General features: G+C 46.0%; 1 pseudogene; it reads right to left on the reverse strand.

The window, feature by feature from the left end:
• Positions 1–5010: 5010 nt before the first annotated feature.
• LOC138851490 (hepatitis A virus cellular receptor 1-like) overlaps positions 5011–9081 on the reverse strand; it is a 15697-nt pseudogene continuing 11626 nt past the window's right edge.

The raw sequence follows: 9081 nt of genomic DNA on the forward strand, positions 1-9081 counted from the left end.
CTGTGTAGCAACACTGTGCAGCAACACTGTGCAACAACACTGTGAAATAACACTGTGCAGCAACACTGTGCAGCAACACTGTGAAATAACACTGTGCAGCACCACTGTGCAGCAACACTGTGTAGCAACACTGTGCAGCAACACTGTGCAACAACACTGTGAAATAAGACTGTGCAGCAACACTGTGCAGCAACACTGTGTAGCAACATTGTGCAGCAACACTGTGCAGCAACACTGTACAGAAACACTGTGCAGCAACACTGTGCAGCAACACTGTGCAGCAACACTGTGTAGCAACACTGTGCAGCAACACTGTACAGAAACACTGTGCAGCAACACTGTGCAGCAACACTGTGCAGCAACACTGTGCAACAATACTGTGAAATAACACTGTGCAGCAACACTGTGCAGCAACACTGTGTAGCAACACTGTGCAGCAACACTGTACAGAAACACTGTGCAGCAACACTGTGCAGCAACACTGTGCAGCAACACTGTGCAGCAACACTGTGCAGCAACGCTGTGCAGCAACACTGTGCAGCAACACTGTACAGAAACACTGTGCAGCAACACTGTACAGAAACGCTGTGCCGTAACACTGTGCAGCAACACTGTGCAGTAACACTGTGCAGCAACGCTGTGCAGCAACACTGTGCAGCAACACTGTACAGAAACGCTGTGCAGCAACACTGTGCAGCAACACTGTGCAGCAACACTGTGCAGAAACACTGTACAGAAACACTGTGCAGCAACACTGTACAAAAACACTGTGCAGCAACACTGTGCAGCAACACTGTGCAGCAACACTGTGCAGAAACACTGTACAGAATCACTGTGCAGCAACACTGTACAAAAACGCTGTGCAGCAACACTGTGCAGCAACACTGTGCACCAACACTGTTCAGCAACACTGTGCAGCAACACTGTACAGAAACACTGTGCAGCAACACTGTGCAGCAACACTGTGCAGCAACACTGTGCAGCAACACTGTTCAGCAACACTGTGCAGCAACACTGTGCAGCAACACTGTACAGAAACACTGTGCAGCAACACTGTGCAGCAACACTGTGCAGCAACACTGTGCAGCAACACTGTGCAGCAACACTGTGCAGCAACACTGTACAGAAACACTGTGCAGCAACACTGTGCAGCAACACTGTGCAGCAACACTGTGCAGCAACACTGTTCAGCAACACTGTGCAGCAACACTGTGCAGCAACACTGTACAGAAACACTGTGCAGCAACACTGTGCAGCAACACTGTGCAGCAACACTGTGCAGCAACACTGTGCAGCAACACTGTACAGCAACACTGTACAGCAACACTGTGCAGCAACACTGTGCAGCAACACTGTGCAGCAACACTGTGCAGCAACACTGTGCAGCAACACTGTGAAGCAACACTGTGCAGCAACACTGTGAAGCAACACTGTGCAGCAACACTGTACAGCAACACTGTGAAGCAACACTGTGCAGCAACACTGTGCAGCAACACTGTGAAGCAACACTGTGCAGCAACTCTGTGCAGCAACACTGTGCAGCAACACTGTGCAGCAACACTGTGAAGCAACACTGTGCAGCAACACTGTGAAGCAACACTGTGCAGCAACACTGTGAAGCAACACTGTGCAGCAACTCTGTGCAGCAACACTGTGAAGCAACACTGTGCAGCAACACTGTGAAGCAACACTGTGCAGCAACACTGTACAGCAATACTGTGAAGCAACACTGTGCAGCAACACTGTGCAGCAACACTGTGAAGCAACACTGTGCAGCAACACTGTGCAGCAACACTGTGCAGCAACACTGTGCAGCAACACTGTGCAGCAACACTGTGCAGCAACACTGTGCAGCAACACTGTGCAGCAACACTGTGCAACAACACTGTACAGCAACACTGTGCAGCAACACTGTGCAGCAACACTGTGCAGCAACACTGTGCAGCAACACTGTGCAGCAACACTGTGCAGCAACACTGTGCAGCAACACTGTGCAGCAACACTGTGCAGCAACACTGTGCAGCAACACTGTACAGCAACACTGTGCAGCAACACTGTGCAGCAACACTGTGCAGCAACGCTGTGCAGCAACACTGTACAGCAACACTGTGCAGCAACACTAGAAGCAGAAAATTCCTCTTATGAGCCGAAAAACTAATTACGGAGAAATATGAACAAGTTCGGATAATCGATTGAGGGGGAGGGGCCCGAAGGGGCCCTTGGGGGGCCCCACACGTTAGAGAACGGTGTTGGTGGTCCCTGGGCCTTGGGGGCAGGGAGGATCCTATGGAACGGAGGTGGTCCCTGGGCCCATGGAGGCCGTGGGGCCTCCTAGAGAACAGTGGTGGTCCCTGAAGCCATTGGAGTCCCTAGAGAAAGGTGGTGATTCTTGAACCCTGGAGGCAGTGGGGTCTCTAGAGAACAGTGGTGGTGGTGGTGGTCCCTTCGTTTTTGGAGGCCGTGGTTCCCTTAGAGAACTGTGATGATTCCTGGGCCCCTGGAGGCAGTGGGGCGCTCCTAGAGAACAGTGGTGGTGGTCCCTGGACCCCAGGAGGCAGTGGGGGCCGCTGGAGAACAGTGGTGGTTATCCCTGGGCCCCAGGAGGCAGTGGTGGTCCCTGGGCCCCTGGAAACAGTGGGGGCCCCCCATAGAAAATGGTGATGGTCCATGGGCCCCTGGCGGCTACGGGGAAGGGGGCTCTAAAGAGGATCAATGGATCTGTACAGTTCTTTGCACTCGGCGCGTTGTTTTCCAATTCATAGGCGTTTTTTCAGCCCTGGTACTGAGTGGTGAATTCTTCAGATATTAGCCCAAATATCTTCCTCTCGCTCTCGCCAGATGGCAGGGAGAGACACCCTATAGTATACTCCTTACTGATCCATTACTCAATGACTATTTGCCATCACCCCCCTCCCCCCAGCACCGAAAGAGAGGGGAGGGAGAGAGAGGATAAATCTAGCACTAATAAGAGGGGGAAATAAGGTTTAATATTGTCCTTGATGCCGGATGGTGTAGTTGATAATGGGGCGGCGTTGAACAAGAGGTAAACAAAAGCGGGAGGTTTATCGGGAGTCTTTGATCTCCGGGATTAGTCCAATTTAATTTCCTGGAGATGCTGACGATTGTGACCAGGCCTCGTGGTGGATCAGGGACTGATCAACCAGGCTGTTACTGTTGGCTGCACGTAAACCGACGTCTGGCAGGTACCAACAACCACCCTACATCATACTTGTGATTTTCATTTTACTGTATCATTTAAAAGCTTCTCATACAGTAGACGCAACATTTTAAAGCTGTGTGGAGTAAAGTTGTTTCTGGGGCCCCTGCGGGATTAGGGGCCCTGAAGTACATGTACCCCTGATGTAGGCTCTTACAGAGGCATTGTATTCCCCCCCCCCTCCGGGTAGTGTGTTGTGTAATAGCTACCAGACTTGCTTGATTGGTAGCCCACTGAGTTCACACACTGAAGTCCGTGGTTCGATCCCCGATACGGGTGGAAACATTAGGACGTGTTTTCTTAAGACACCTGTTGTCCTTGTTCACCTAACAGTACAACAGGTACCTGGGTGTTAGTCGCCTGGTGTGGGTCGCATCCTGGGGATAAAACTGACTTAATGTGCTAGAAATGTACATAACCAGGGACTTTCTGTACAGTAAGACCTTGATGTCAGCTATGGTCTGTATAAGTTGTATCATGTACTTGCGCTCCCGTGCGCGCGCGCGGGGGAACAATGTCTGGGAAGATATTGGAAACAAGATTTTTGCTCAGCCTCGCAGGAGAATGTTATCAGTGAGAGCGGAAAAGGATTTTTTTTTAAGTTCCCCCTCAAGCCTTAACCTTCGTAAGAGTGGGAAGGAAAAATATACCAAGTAGCGAGAGAAAGAAAGAGAAGAAGTCTTGCCTCCGCCGCCGCCAGCGCTGCCAGCGGCGTATTAGATATTACGGCACCGCGAAGCAACGCTAGCCAGAATGGTAGTGCCAGTTACCATTCATCACTGCCAGGACACTGTAGTGACCATTCATCACTGCCAGAACACTGTAGTGACCATACATCACTGCCAGGACACTGTAGTGACCATACATCACTGCCAGGACACTGTAGTGACCATTCGTCACAAGATACTCACAGTGATCACATGACATTCTCAGGTCACTGAGCACACTTACAGAGAAAGGCTGATGAAATATTCAGTAAAATGGCCCAGTCCAGCGAATGACTTACTCTCAGCTGAGAGGATGTCCTCTTGTTTACTTAATTCCTAGAAATGGCCAGCAGACACACACACACACACACACACACACACACACACACAGGTGTGGACAGGTGGACAGAGACAGAATGTTCCAGAGATGGGACACAGCAACAAGGGGTTACAATTGCAAGTTGAAGACTCAGATGAATCACAGGGATGTTAGGAAGTATTTCTTCAGCCATAGAGTTGTCAGGAAGTGGAATAATCTGGAAAGTGATGTAGTGGAGGCAGGATCTACACGTAGCTTTAAGATGAGGTATGATAATGCTCATGGAGCAGGAAGAGAGTGGACCTAGTAGCGACCAGTGAAGAGGCTAGACCAGGAGCTATGACTCGACCCCTGCAACCACAGTTAGATGAGTACACACAGACACACACACCAGACGACCAGCTTCGTATATCAGATTTGGAGACTAACTTATAGGCAGTTAGGTTATTGCTTTAATATCTCTTGAGTTACTCGCCCTGGTGAGAGATTTATCTCTCTTACCTCGGCCAGTTTCTGCAACATTTCAACCCGAGTCTTGAAATGTTGCAGAGAAAGACTTCCAATATCCCTTTCTATGTGGTACTGGACCATAAAGTTATACCAGAGAGAGAGAGAGAGAGAGAGAGAGAGAGAGAGAGAGAGAGAGAGAGAGAGAGAGAGAGAGAGAGAGAGAGAGAGAGAGAGAGAGAGAGAGAGAGAGAGAGAGAGAGAGAGCTGCCTCATACATCAGGAGACACAATATACTCTCCTGCACTACACAATCCACGTTATATTTCCTCGGTGTAAAGAATTATCTTTTCGATGCTTGGTTGAGCGTCCCGCCGCAACGTAAAGAACGGCACTGCTTCTTGTGTGGTGTAACCCAGTGATTCCCAGAGTGGGCGGCACCGCCCGCCGGGGGGCGGTGGAAAGATGCAGCGGGGCGTTGAGGAAACAGGGAGAGGTAGGGGGTGGCAGGGTGGCATGAGAGCCAAAGGAGAGTTTATTTTACCAAACCTGTAAGATGAACTCTAACGTAGAGTTATACACGAAATCACAGTATTACTTTAGTGTGGGTGACCAGTGATGAGAGGCTGTCACTGTGGCTTCACCAGTGACTTGAAGAAAGCTCTAACTGGTGTGTTTACGTTGCACTGTGTGATACACATGCAACATCTTGCAGCAAAACCTAAGTGGTCGACTTCACAAATCATTATCCACTGTCATCACAACAGTAAATAAGATTAAGGTACATGTATCCACAACTCTGCGCTGCCAAAGGAAAATTTCCATAGACTTTTCTATTCACTTTTTAAAGCAGTTATTGAATTCTTCCAAGACTCCAGTTCTGTTCTGTGTGATGAACCAAATCAAGCATCACATTGCTTATTTGTCAGACATATTTGCAAAGTTCAGCGAAGTTAATTTGCAATTGCAAAGAAATGAAGTTAATCTTATCATAGTCAAATCAGCTCTTTCCACTTTTCTGTCCAGGTTACTGTTATTCAGAGGTAACACAGACCGTCGTCAGATCTTCTGGTTACTGAGTCCCAGTGAACTGGACGAGAATAACATACCAGACGATGACGTTAAAGTGTATTGTGCACACCTAAATGATTCCTTCCCTTGAACCTAACTACCTGGACTTCCTACTCATTTCTGCAACATTGCAATCCCTTGATGTAATGAGTGCAACACGAAAGGTCTATAGCTATCATTCAACTCACCCGTGTGTTTTCCTAAGCGTACGTAATAAGGCAAATAGATTACTGGGATTTATATCAAGAAGTGTAAGCAACAGAAGTCCAGAGGTCATACTGCAGCTTTATACATCATTAGTAAGGCCTCACCTAGATTATGCAGCTCAATTCTGGTCTCCATATTACAGAATGGACATAAATTCGTTAGAAAACATTCAACGTAGGATGACTAAATTAATACATAGCATTAGAAATCTTCCTTATGAAGAAAGATTGAAGACTCTTAAGTTACATTCACTTGTTAGACGAAGAATGAGGGGAGACATGATCGAAGTGTATAAGTGGAAGATAGGTATTAATAAAGGGGATATTAACAAGGTCTTGAGGATATCTCTCCAAGAGAGAACCCGCAGTAATGGATTTAAATTAGACAAGTTTAGATTTAGAAAGGACATAGGAAAGTATTGGTTTGGAAATAGGGTAGTGGATGAGTGGAACAGTCTACCTAGTTGGGTTATTGAGGCTAGGACTTTGGGTAGTTTCAAATTTAGGCTGGATAAATACATGAGTGGGAAGGGTTGGATTTGAGTGGGACTTGCACATCAGAGCTTATTTCTTGGGTAGCATTGAAAATTGGGTTGGTCAAATGTTTGTTAGTGGGATGAATTGTAAAGGACCTGCCTAGTATGGGCCAACAGGCCTGCTGCAGTGTTCCTCCTTTCTTATGTTCTTATGTTTTTGCACACAAATACACACACACACACACACACACACACACACACACACACATATATACATATATATATATATATATATATATATATATATATATATATATATATATATATATATATATATTATTTTTTATTAACACATAGGCCGTCTCCCACCAAGGCAGGGTGACCCGAAAAAAGAACTTTCACAATCATTCACTCCATCACTGTCTTGCCAGAGGCATGATTACACTACAGTTATTGTGGCATGCAAAGAGTATGTTACAATTGGTTCGCCATATGTGCACACTCCCATATAGGCTGCCTCCAAACCAGCAAACCGGGTGCTAAGAATTTAACGATTTTTAGGTTACCCGTCGTTAAATCAGTACCTTAATTCATTGTGCAATCACAGGCGAGCCTGCCAAGTGCTGAGGCGAAGTGAGTCACTGGCGGTCAGCATTTGCCAGACTCGCCTAGCAGCTGGTTGATTACAGTGACTTCTGTTTGCCATCCTTGTCACCGTGTGGTACTTACATTCAACTCCTGTACACAGTGTACATAATTGTATATATATATATATATATATATATATATATATATATATATATATATATATATATATGTATCTGGTGAAGGAAATACAAGTTAAATATTACTACTAACTTTGTTTTGCTTCAAAAACCCATTACGACCAGGTTACAGGTCATTCTTTACCTGTGTTCGTAACAGTTATAAAACTGCAACATTAACACCCCTCCTTCAGAGTGCAGACACTGTACTTCCCATCTCCAGGACTCGAGTCCGGCCTGCCGGTTTCCCTGAATTCCTTTGTAAATATTACCTTGCTCACACTCCAACAGACCGTCAAGTCTTAAACACCATTATTCTCCATTCGCTCCTCTCTAACATGCTCGTGAACGCTTGCTGGAAGTCCAAGCTCCTCGCACACACAACCTTTACCCCCTCCCTCCAACCTTTCCTAAGCCGACCCCTACCCCGCCTTCCCTCCGCTACTGATTTATACACTCTCGAAGTCATTCTATTTTGTTCCACCTCTCTACATGTCCGTACCACCTCAACAACCCCTCTTCAGCCCTCTGGATAATAGTTTTGGTATTCCCACACCTCCTAATTTCCAAACTACGAATTCTCTGCATTATATTCACACCACACATTGCCTTCAGACACATCTCCACTGCCTCCACCCATTTCCTTGCTGCAACATTCATCACCCATGCTTCTCACCCATATAAGAGCGTTGGTAAAACTATACTCTCATACATTCCCCTTTTTGCTTCCGTGAACAAAGTTCTTTATCTCCACAGACTCCTCAGTGCACCCCTCACCTTTTTCCCCTCGTCAGTTCTATGATTCACCTCATCTTTCATAGATCCATCTACTGACATGTCTACTCCTAAATATGTGAACACATTCACCTCCTCCTTACTCTCTCCCTCCTACCTGATATCCAGTCTTTCGTTACCTATTTTTTTTGTTATCCTCATAACCTTACTTTTTCCTTTATTCACTTTCAATTGTCTTCTTTTACATACCCTACCAAACTCATCCACCAACCTCTGGCAACTTCTCTTCAGAATCTCCCAAAAGCACAGTGTCATCAGCAAAGAGCAACTGTGACACCTCCCACTTTGCCAACACCTAAACATTCACTTCTCTTACAACCCCATCTATAAATATATTGAGCAACCATGGTGACATCACACATCCTTGTCTAAGGTCTATTTTTACTGGGAAATAATCTCCCTCTCCCCTACATACTCTAACCTGAGCCTCACTATCCTCATAAAAACTCTTCACTGCTTTCAATAACCGACCTTCTATTCTATGCACCTGCAACATCTGCCACATTGCCCACCCCTATCCACCCTATTATGCGCCTTTTTCAAATCCATAAATGCCACGAAAACCTCTTTACCCTTTCTAAATAGTGTTCACCTTTATGTTTCACTTTAAACACCTGGTCTACACACTCCTTACTTTTCCTAAAGCCTCCTTGTTCATCTGCTGTCCTACTCTCTGTCTTACTCTTAATTCAGTAATACAATTTACCAGGTATACTCAACAGACGTATTCCCCTATAATTTCTGCATCCTCTTTCGTCCCCTTTGCCTTTATACAAAGGAACTATGCATGCTCTCTGCCAATCCCTAGGTACCTTACCCTCTTCCATACATTTATTAAATAATAGCACCAACCACTCCAAAACTATGTCCCCACCTGCTTTTAACATTTCTATCTTTATCCCATTAATCCCAGCTGCCTTATTTCCTTCCATTCTACCCACTGCCTCACGAACTTCCCCCAAACTCACAACTGGCTCTTCCTCACTCCTACAAGATGTTATTCCTCCTTGTCCTATACACGAAATCACAACTTCCCTATCTTAATCAATATTTAATAATTCCTGAAAATATTCCCTCCA

Source organism: Cherax quadricarinatus, unplaced genomic scaffold (genome assembly GCF_038502225.1).
Source record: "Cherax quadricarinatus isolate ZL_2023a unplaced genomic scaffold, ASM3850222v1 Contig774, whole genome shotgun sequence".
Lineage (NCBI taxonomy): Eukaryota > Metazoa > Arthropoda > Malacostraca > Decapoda > Parastacidae > Cherax > Cherax quadricarinatus.